Source organism: Castor canadensis, chromosome 2 (genome assembly GCF_047511655.1).
Source record: "Castor canadensis chromosome 2, mCasCan1.hap1v2, whole genome shotgun sequence".
In the NCBI taxonomy this organism is placed as follows: Eukaryota; Metazoa; Chordata; class Mammalia; order Rodentia; family Castoridae; genus Castor; species Castor canadensis.
The window spans coordinates 160,123,254-160,131,932 of NC_133387.1; the positions used below are offsets into that span (position 1 = coordinate 160,123,254).

Here is an 8,679-nt window from a genome sequence, read left to right on the forward strand (position 1 = left end):
TATCACCCCCAGAGAAGCTAAGCAAACAGGCTGGAGCATGGGCAGAAAGAACCCAGAATCTTCCCTCCATGGGTGGGATTCCAAAGTGGTTGATGGCCAGGTGTCCATGGGCTAACTCCTTTCTTGAAGGGGCTTCCAGGCTGGCTGGAGCAGCCAAGACCTCCATGACTCTGAATGGGTGTGTTCTCTGTGACATCAGCACTACCATCTTTTGCGGGTCCCTCTATGACTCAGCCAGGTGGTTCTTCCTTGCTGCAGTCCTGGCCCAGATGTCCCCTCTACAAAGGTAGCCATTGACAGACATCAAGTCCAAGTCTTTATGGAGGGTAGAGGCTCCTCATTGTCTGCAGCCCCTCACACATCCTAGGCTGAGCCCGTCATGCTCCCTAAATAGGCCCGGTTGGCTGGTGACACCAAGCCTCTGTGTATGCTGTCCCCACACCCATGCTTAATTGTCAATCTCCTTCCTATTCATTTAAAATCACAATTCTGTGTTATGAGGAGATGTGTACACATGGACAAATGGGATAGACTAAGAATTGCCTCCTCCCATCCAGGCCAGCCAGCCTGTCAACCAGTTGGTTGTGTTGTATGTCCTTGTTCCTTCCTTTCAACATGTTGGCATCTCAATGCCCCTGCTCATCTGTCCCTTCATTGGGGACCCCTGCCCTAACACTTTCCCGTCACCCAGCACAGGTACACTCTAACCCTGAGCACTCACACAGTACCCATGCACCCCTGCTGGTTCAACCCTTCCGAGCTCTGCTTGTGGCCTGGGAGCTGTTTGAGGATGGTAACTGTACTGTGTTGGTCTTGTCTGTCCCTGATGGGAGGTTGAGGTCTCCGGAACATGGCAAGTGCTCAGTAAGTGCAGATTAGAGTGTTGCAGGATGATGGCCCAAGGGCTGCCCGGAGTCTCAGAAATCCCCAACAAGCAGGTCCACTAATAAGCAGGGCTGGGGAGGGAAGAACAGCTACATCTTCACCTCACTCTACAGAGAATAAATTCCAGATGGACAAGACTGTACAATGTGAAAACAATGAGTCCATAAAATAACTTGCTCAGAATGTTCATGATTTTGATCTCTGGTTGGGAAGGGCTTCTCCAAACCCAGTAATGGAAGAAATTAGAAAGGGAGAGATGTATGTATTTGTATACTCCAAATTAGAAACTTCTGTACATCAAAACACACCAGAAATAGAATTAAAAGAAAAACAAATATGTAAAGAGCACTTGAAAAACAAAAAGAAAAAAGTTGAAAAGCCTCAACAGGAAAACATGGACAGTGGATTCAAAAAGAAAGGGGACAAAAGGGACATTGAAGTGACAGGCATTAGCTTGTTAGAAAACATGAGATTCAATTATTTCTCACTCATTACTTTTGCCAAACCATTTTAAAAAATAAGTTGTATTCAGTGTTGCTGAGCTAAAGTGAGATGAGCAGTGTATATTTTCCTTTGCGGCTGATGGGGTGAGAAATGGGGCCACGATCAGAAAACTCGTTTCTTTATTTCTTTTGCAGTACTGGGATTAAACCCAGGGCCTCACTCATGCTAGGCAGTTTCTCAATATGATTCAAAAGCCTTAAAAAGGTTACGTCCTTAAGAGGACTCCTTGCATCTAGGAGTTTGGGACCAGCCTGGGCAGCATAACTAGCAAGACTTCCTCTCTCTCTGTCTCAAAAAAAAAAAAAAATCTATCTATCTATCTATCTATCTATCTATATGCCCTTTGTTCTTTCAGTTCTGTATTTCAGGATCCTTCCTGAAAAATACTTTTTTTTTAATAAGAAAAAATTCTGATAGAGTGTAAATGCCCCATATCAGGTAATTACACAAAGGATGACTCATCTATGTGACAAAATATTATGTAACCTTTACCAGTCATGTTTGCTAATGGCAACTGTGCCCAGACAGTGGAGGGGAGGGCAAGGCACAGTTTTTTTTTTCTTTTCTTTTTCTTTCCGCTTTCTATTTTGCAGAACTATTTACCTTACTGTGACCATGTGTCATTTTTAGAAAGAAAATAACACATTTTCGGGTGTCTTTAATAGTATGGAAAAAATCATTCTATAACGTTGGAAGGAAAAAAAGTAGATGACAACCTCACAGATGCGTAATGTGATACTTCATTTACATATATACATGTATAGTGCAGGAGGCACTGAGCTCCACCCCGGTGCATAAAAATTGCTGAATATGTGCATGCATGTTGATAGTATGATAGTAATGCATGCATATATATATATATATATATGTATATATATATATATATAAAATATTACTAGTGAATTTATCTGAGTTCTGGAATTTGGGATAATTTCTGCATCCTTTTTCTTTTATATTTTCTTACACTTAAAACATTTCATATATTATATGTTGTTATATTAGACTTCATTACAAACTGCAATCCTAAAAACATTCTCAGGCCAAGCAAGGTGGCTTACACCTGTAATCCCACCTACTTACGAAGTGGAGATAGGAGGATTGAGGTTTGAGGTCAGACCAGGCGCACAGTTCAAAACTCCAGTATCGTGGCCACTAAAAAGAAAAAAGAGATTCTCCACAATGACATTGAACAAAAAGACTTTGGTGTTAAGCCTGAATTAACGAGTTCTCTTTTGGGGGAGTGGGAAGCAGGACTGGGGTTTGAACTCGGGACCTCTCCTCCTTGCTAGACAGGTGCTGTACCGCTTGAGCCACTCCACCAGCCCCTCAAAGAAAGATTTCTAATGGCCATTGTTCAGTTTAGTTGAAGTTCTCTGTCTTAAACGACAATGAATGAAACCTGACATCTGATCATTTCTCAGTGTGCTCTACACTTGCTCCCTGCGTCCGCCTTCCAGGCGCTGAGAGGATGACACTGTGAGCAGCAAGACAGAACGAAAGCACGCACACACAGGCACACCGTGCTCTGGCCCTGAGGGAGTGCCAGCCTCCGGGGTCTGACGCACAGGCCACCATGCTGCTTTCTACCTGGGCTTCCTGGCTGCCCCGTGGTCCAGTGAGCACAGAGAGGATTTGGTGGGGTGGCAGGGGAGGAGGGACCCCCCACAGTCCTTGTGGGGTGATGGCACACATTGCATCTCTCATTTGGCTTTCAGTAAAGGCCTCCTGGCTACTGTGCCTAGAAGACCCCATCCTGACTAATGAGGCTCCTGCCTGTCCTGGTGCCCCACAAACTTGCCCTGCTCAGCCCAGTAGTGGGCTTGGCTCTGAGGTGGCATTTCCCTAGAAGAACAAACAAGAAGACTGTGTCCTGCGGTGCTGTCTGGTTAAGTGCTGCCCATTCCTTCATTCGTGGGCTCCGTGTGGGATTTACTTCTGAGACAGACAAGATACGAGGGCTCTCCAGGACTCAGTGCAGAGTACCCAGTGCACATATAAGTTAAAAAATTTAGGTGGGCGTGGTGCTCTGTGCCTGTAATCCCAGCTACTTGGAAGGCTGAGATAGGAGGACTAAGATTTGAGGCCAGCCTAGGCAAAAAGCAAAAGACCCTATCTGAAAAACAGCTAAAGCAAAAAGGACTGGGGGATGTGGATCTGAGTTCAAACCCCAGTACCACTGGTCAAGAAAGAAGAAAAGAAAAGAAAATGAAGGAAAATCTTGGGGCCGACAAAAGCAAGAATGTGAGGCAACCCTCACAATAGGCATATTGGCCATGCATGCTGGCGGCCAGGCCATTGGAGAGAGGTTAGAAGAGTAATCATAAGGAAAGGACAATGACCATTCTTCAAGCACCTGTTATGTGCTGTGCATTATCTAATTGTTCCATCGTCCCTGTGGTGGGTGATGTTGGGTCCATTTTACAGATGGTGAAACTGAGGCTCAGGGAGGTAAAATAAATACCTATCCAGTTACCTAATGAGAAAATGGTAGAGTTGGAATTAAAATCCAGGCTGTCCTGTTCAGAAACTTACCTGACATCCAAAAGTCTCTGTGGTTTATTTATTTATTTTTAAATGAATGGCTTTAATGCATACCTACTGATGCCAAGCCCTGGCTTATGTATTTTATATGGTATTCTGTTTATCTTCAGGACAGTGTCTGTGGGGGATTGTAATTATCCTCATTTTACAAATGAAAAAGCTAGGGCTCAAGTCTGTTCAAAGCCACACTGAGCCAACTAAAAGTCTTTCTAAGGGAAGCACCTAGGGGGAAGAATGGATCAGGAGCAACGAAGATCAGGCCCATACCACCCTCGCTGTGGAGTAGCTGTGGGAGCTACTCCAGGGACTGTCCCTTGCTCTTTCCAGAGGGACCTCTCAACACACTAGGTGACAGACCCAGCCTTCTTTGTCCCACAGCCCCTGGCAAAGGCCCTCTCAGCCCAGCAGCAGACAGGAAATTGACTCAGCCCCGACAGCCCCCTCCTCAGACTCACACACCACAGTCCTGCTTTGGAAAAAGGGTGGTTTTCATTTCTTTCCTTTTTTCTTTTTTTTTTCCTTTAAGCACTCTTATTCGCTCTGTCGCTGGGCTGTCTCTCCCACGAGCTTCTGCGGTCGTAGCCAGAGGTCTTCTGGCGGCCCTTCTCTATCCTGTCCTGGTGGAGGGTCCAGCCATTAGGGCGGGCTGTGTGGCCCTACTGTGCGTGGAGAGAGGTGGCCCCTGGAGACCCCTGACGGTCCCTATTATATTGGCTTTTATGAAATTGAAACTCATAGCACATCTATTACACAATAAACCACAGCTATTTCATGGATCAAATTAAGTTTTATTTGGGCAAATTACAACCTTTCCTACAGTCGTGCCTTTGTAAGGCCATTCCTTTTTAATAAAAGCAAGCATTTCTGGAGCTGGCCCTCTAGGACCAAAGCTCCACAGTGGGTTGGGGGCTCAGCCGGGGCTGGCAAGAAGGTGGGAGCATGTGTGTGTGTATGAGAGAGAGAGAGAGAAAGAGAGAGAGAGAGAGGAGAGAGAGATGGGAATCCTCAGGGCCCCTCCTGGGATGCAGCTGGCCTCGTCCCCCTGCGTCCCCATCCTGATGTTGCCAGGGAAGTCTGCAGAGAACTTCTCATTAAATGTGAAGAGAAGCAGCAGCAACAGCAGGAGGGCATTTCCCGGAATCCTGGAGGAAGTGTGAGTCACCAGCCTGCTAAGCAAGCCCTGCGTGTCCACCTTGGCCTGGCCCAGGAGGCCTGGGGTGCAGGGCCAGTCATCAGGGCTGCGCCAGGCTGGCCCGCATAGACACGCCTGCTGTCCAGGCTGACACAGGCTCTAGGAATGCAAACAAAGCTGGGTGGAGGGGCCTTCTGGGGACCAGGGCGCTGGGCCAGGCAGGAGGCAACAGGCCCACAGGAGAGGCCTACAGAGGGGCCATGGGCCTCAGACAAGCCCCTTTCTGGCATCCTTGGAGCCCAAGTGGCTGGTAAGGCTCCTAACTCCTGGTGTGACTTGACCAGGCCTGCAGCTCTGGACTCAAGCTTCACAGGGGGCAAGGGTACTTGCCTGAGATCAGAGCTTCTCAAAGTTGGTCCCTAAATCCGCAGCAGCAGTAGCTGGTTACATGCCCGAAATGCAGATTCTCCACCTCCCACTCCAGATCTACTAAGTGGGAAGCCCGTGGATTGGGGGCACAGCTCTGTGGTAGAGCACTTGCCTGATGGGCAACCCTGTGGTGGGACCCAGCAATGAGTGTTTTTAACAAGCCCTCTGAGCAACGCTGATAAACGCTCAAGTTTGAGGACCACTGTGTTTAACGATCTGGAAGTCAGCTTCCATCCCCCATCTGCTGGTTATGCACTCAACAAAGTGACGGGATATTTCAGTAGTACTTACTGTGTGCCAGAACTCAGCGGCCTCAGTCAGCCCTGCCAGGGCAGCTTCTGGGAGCATTTCTCCATTGTACAGATGACGTAAGTGATACAGTTCTGGAACCTCAAGTTCTGGAACCTCAGAGGTATGGATGCATACTTTTTTTTTTTTTTTTTAATGGAGACAGGTCTCACTATGTAGCTCAGGCTGGCCTTTAAATTCCTCCTCCAGAATACTGGGATTATAGTCGTGTACCACCACACCTGTCTCCCATTGGTAGATTGGGCCTGTACTGACTAATTAGTTTGTGTGGATGGCTGACCTTTCCCTGGGTAGCTTTTCTTAAAATGCTCTTCAGAAGCTGTTCTGCTATGTCACAGGTAGCTGGGGGTGGGCAGAGCACTCACCCAGAAGTGGGGAATAAGAGGGAATCAGGCAGGCAGAGTGAGAGAGCAAGAAGAGAGGGGAAAGACAGGCGGCCTGAGAGAGGCGGCCTGTGGGGCAGGGTCCCCACAGCCTTGTGTCTCCAATCCATGTTCTTGGGCCTGCAGCACCAATACCAGCTAGGAGCCTAGCAAAAATGCAGAATCATGGGCCCTGCCTTCGCTGAAATGAATCTGAATCTCAATCTACATGGGGCTGGAGCTGATTTGTCAGGATGGCTCCACTTGGCTGTTGGGCTCCCACCCCCATCGGGTGGGTGGCCATGGCTTCTGTGGCTGGCCTGGGGATCCGAGTGCACATTCACATTCAAGAAGAAGAAATTGGGGCACACAGCCAGATCCCTGAGCCCCTTCTTGCCACAGGACACCTAGACCCAGGATGTACAGGGCTTTGGCTCCCTCATCAGCCCAAGCAAGCTCTCAGTAAATCCTGGGTGGTGAGGGTCCTTAAATCCCACCAACCAACCAGCTGAAACCCCTCTTCCCAAGATCTTCACTTCCTGCCCTGCTCTTTTCCTAGAATGCAGCCTCGGGGTTCTGACGCTGGCTCTGCCACTTACTGCTTGGGCTCCTTGTCTTACAAAAGAAAGAAGGAAGCTGGCCAGGGGGCCTGGCCTGTGACCCACCTCTGTGGAAGGCTTAGGTACAAGGACTGGGATCCAGACCAGCCAGGCAAAAAGCTGGAGGCCCCATGGGAAAAATAACTAAAGCCAAAAGTCTGGCGGAGTGGCTCAAGTGGTAGAGCACCTGCCTAGCAACCGGGAGGCCCTGAGTTCAAACCCCAGTATGCAAAAACTGAAGGAAGGGAGGGAGGGAGGAAGGGAGGACTTAGGTACAAATCTAACAAAACATGTACAGGATGTATGCAAGGAAGAAACGAGCACTGATGGAAGATACCAAAGATGTGGGGACAGGAAGCACGGGTGCCCAGCCAGGATGGGAGCACAGCCTGGGCCCCAAGCACCCCTGGAAAGGCGAGGCCACAGCGGGCACATGGCATCCATCTTGCTGAGGGGCTATCACTGGCACCCACAGCCCAGGGAACGGCCCTGCTGGCCACCTTTCCCGGTGAGGCCATGGCCTCCGGCTGGCCACTGGGGCTGAGCGCGTGCGCTTCATGGCGACTGCGCCACCCTTGGTCGCCGTGAGCCCTGGCCACCTCCCAATGCATGGCTGGCACTTGGCGCCAGGAGAGGCTGATGAAGAAGCCGTGGGTCAGCCTAGGGCTGGCCACATTTCTGCAAGACGCTGTGGGGGAAGTGGCCTTGAGCAAGACAGCCAAGGGCAGTGCCACCAAAGACTTTACCCTTTTCCCCAAAAGATCTGGGAGACAGGGGAAAGACCCAGCAATGAGGAGTCCCTGTGTTTTTCCAAGTGATGTGAGGATGAGCAGACTCTGGATATCCTCACCCAGCAGAGCAGCTGGTGGCGCTGTGCAAGCTGCTGGAGTGGCAGACACAGGCACCAACAGCTTCCTGTGCTGCTAGCTCACCATGGAGCCAGGGGCCATCAAGGCCAAGGAAAAGCTGCTGGCTGAGGAAGGAAGGGGTGTACAGCCTCCACATCAGGGAACTGCAATCAGCTTATTGGGGAGGGGCATGTGCACCACTGTGTCACAGCCTGCCTAGGGGGCCAGCTGAAACAGTGGCTGGACTGGCACCTGCATTGGGACATCCCTTCTTCACTACTCATTTCGTCCTGAGTCATGTACTTCCCAGGCGCCCTCTTGCCTGCAGAGCAGCTCACATCTGCTGTTGCAGACCCTTCTAGAGACTGTAACGAAGGGAGCCCAGGTGAAAGTGGCCAAGGATGAGGGTGAGCAGGTGGACAACAAGGTGAAGCTGGAGGCCATCCAGCAGGAGCATCAGGAGAAGGAGCTGCAGACACTCTCCCGGGCAACGAAGGCAGTAGTACCTGCTGCCTCTGGGAGGCTGGTAGTCCACCGGCAGGCAGAAGTGCCTGGTGGGGTCCTGCCATCAGAGTCCCTGAAGGACCCTGCCCCTGAGCTGCAAGTATTGGAAGAAGAGGAAATAACCAAGGAGGAAACTGATATCTTCTGCCTTGCCCATTCTAAAGTGAAGGCACTGAGAAGACCCTCACCAAGGAGAAGAAGGGGTTGGGGCTACCAGAGGAAGATGTCCAGGAGGTCAGGAGGGAGCTTTAAAGCCAGCAAGAGACTGACAAAGAGAATGTACCAGATGATCAAGCAGATAGCTTGACTGGGCAGCTGGAAGTGGCCCAGATGCAGGCAAGCTGGGAGTGGACGAGGTCTTGACTGTGCCATACATAAAGATGGCAGGATCAACACGGACAACTTCATCAAGGCGATTGAGCTGATAGGCCAAGAAGATATCGCCATCCTCACTGCCCAGGTAACAAGGAGACATCGCCATCCCTCACCACCCAGGTGGCCAAGATTGTGGCAAGTCTGGAGGAGGGAAAGGTGGAAGAGAAGCAAGCCAGGAAAAGGGCTGAGGA

At 50.0% G+C, this 8,679-nt stretch overlaps 1 pseudogene; it reads left to right on the forward strand.

The window, feature by feature from the left end:
* Nucleotides 1-7,370: 7,370 nt before the first annotated feature.
* On the forward strand, nucleotides 7,371-8,371 carry LOC109676021 (mitochondrial proton/calcium exchanger protein pseudogene; annotated as a pseudogene).
* The last annotated feature ends 308 nt before the right edge of the window (nucleotides 8,372-8,679 follow it).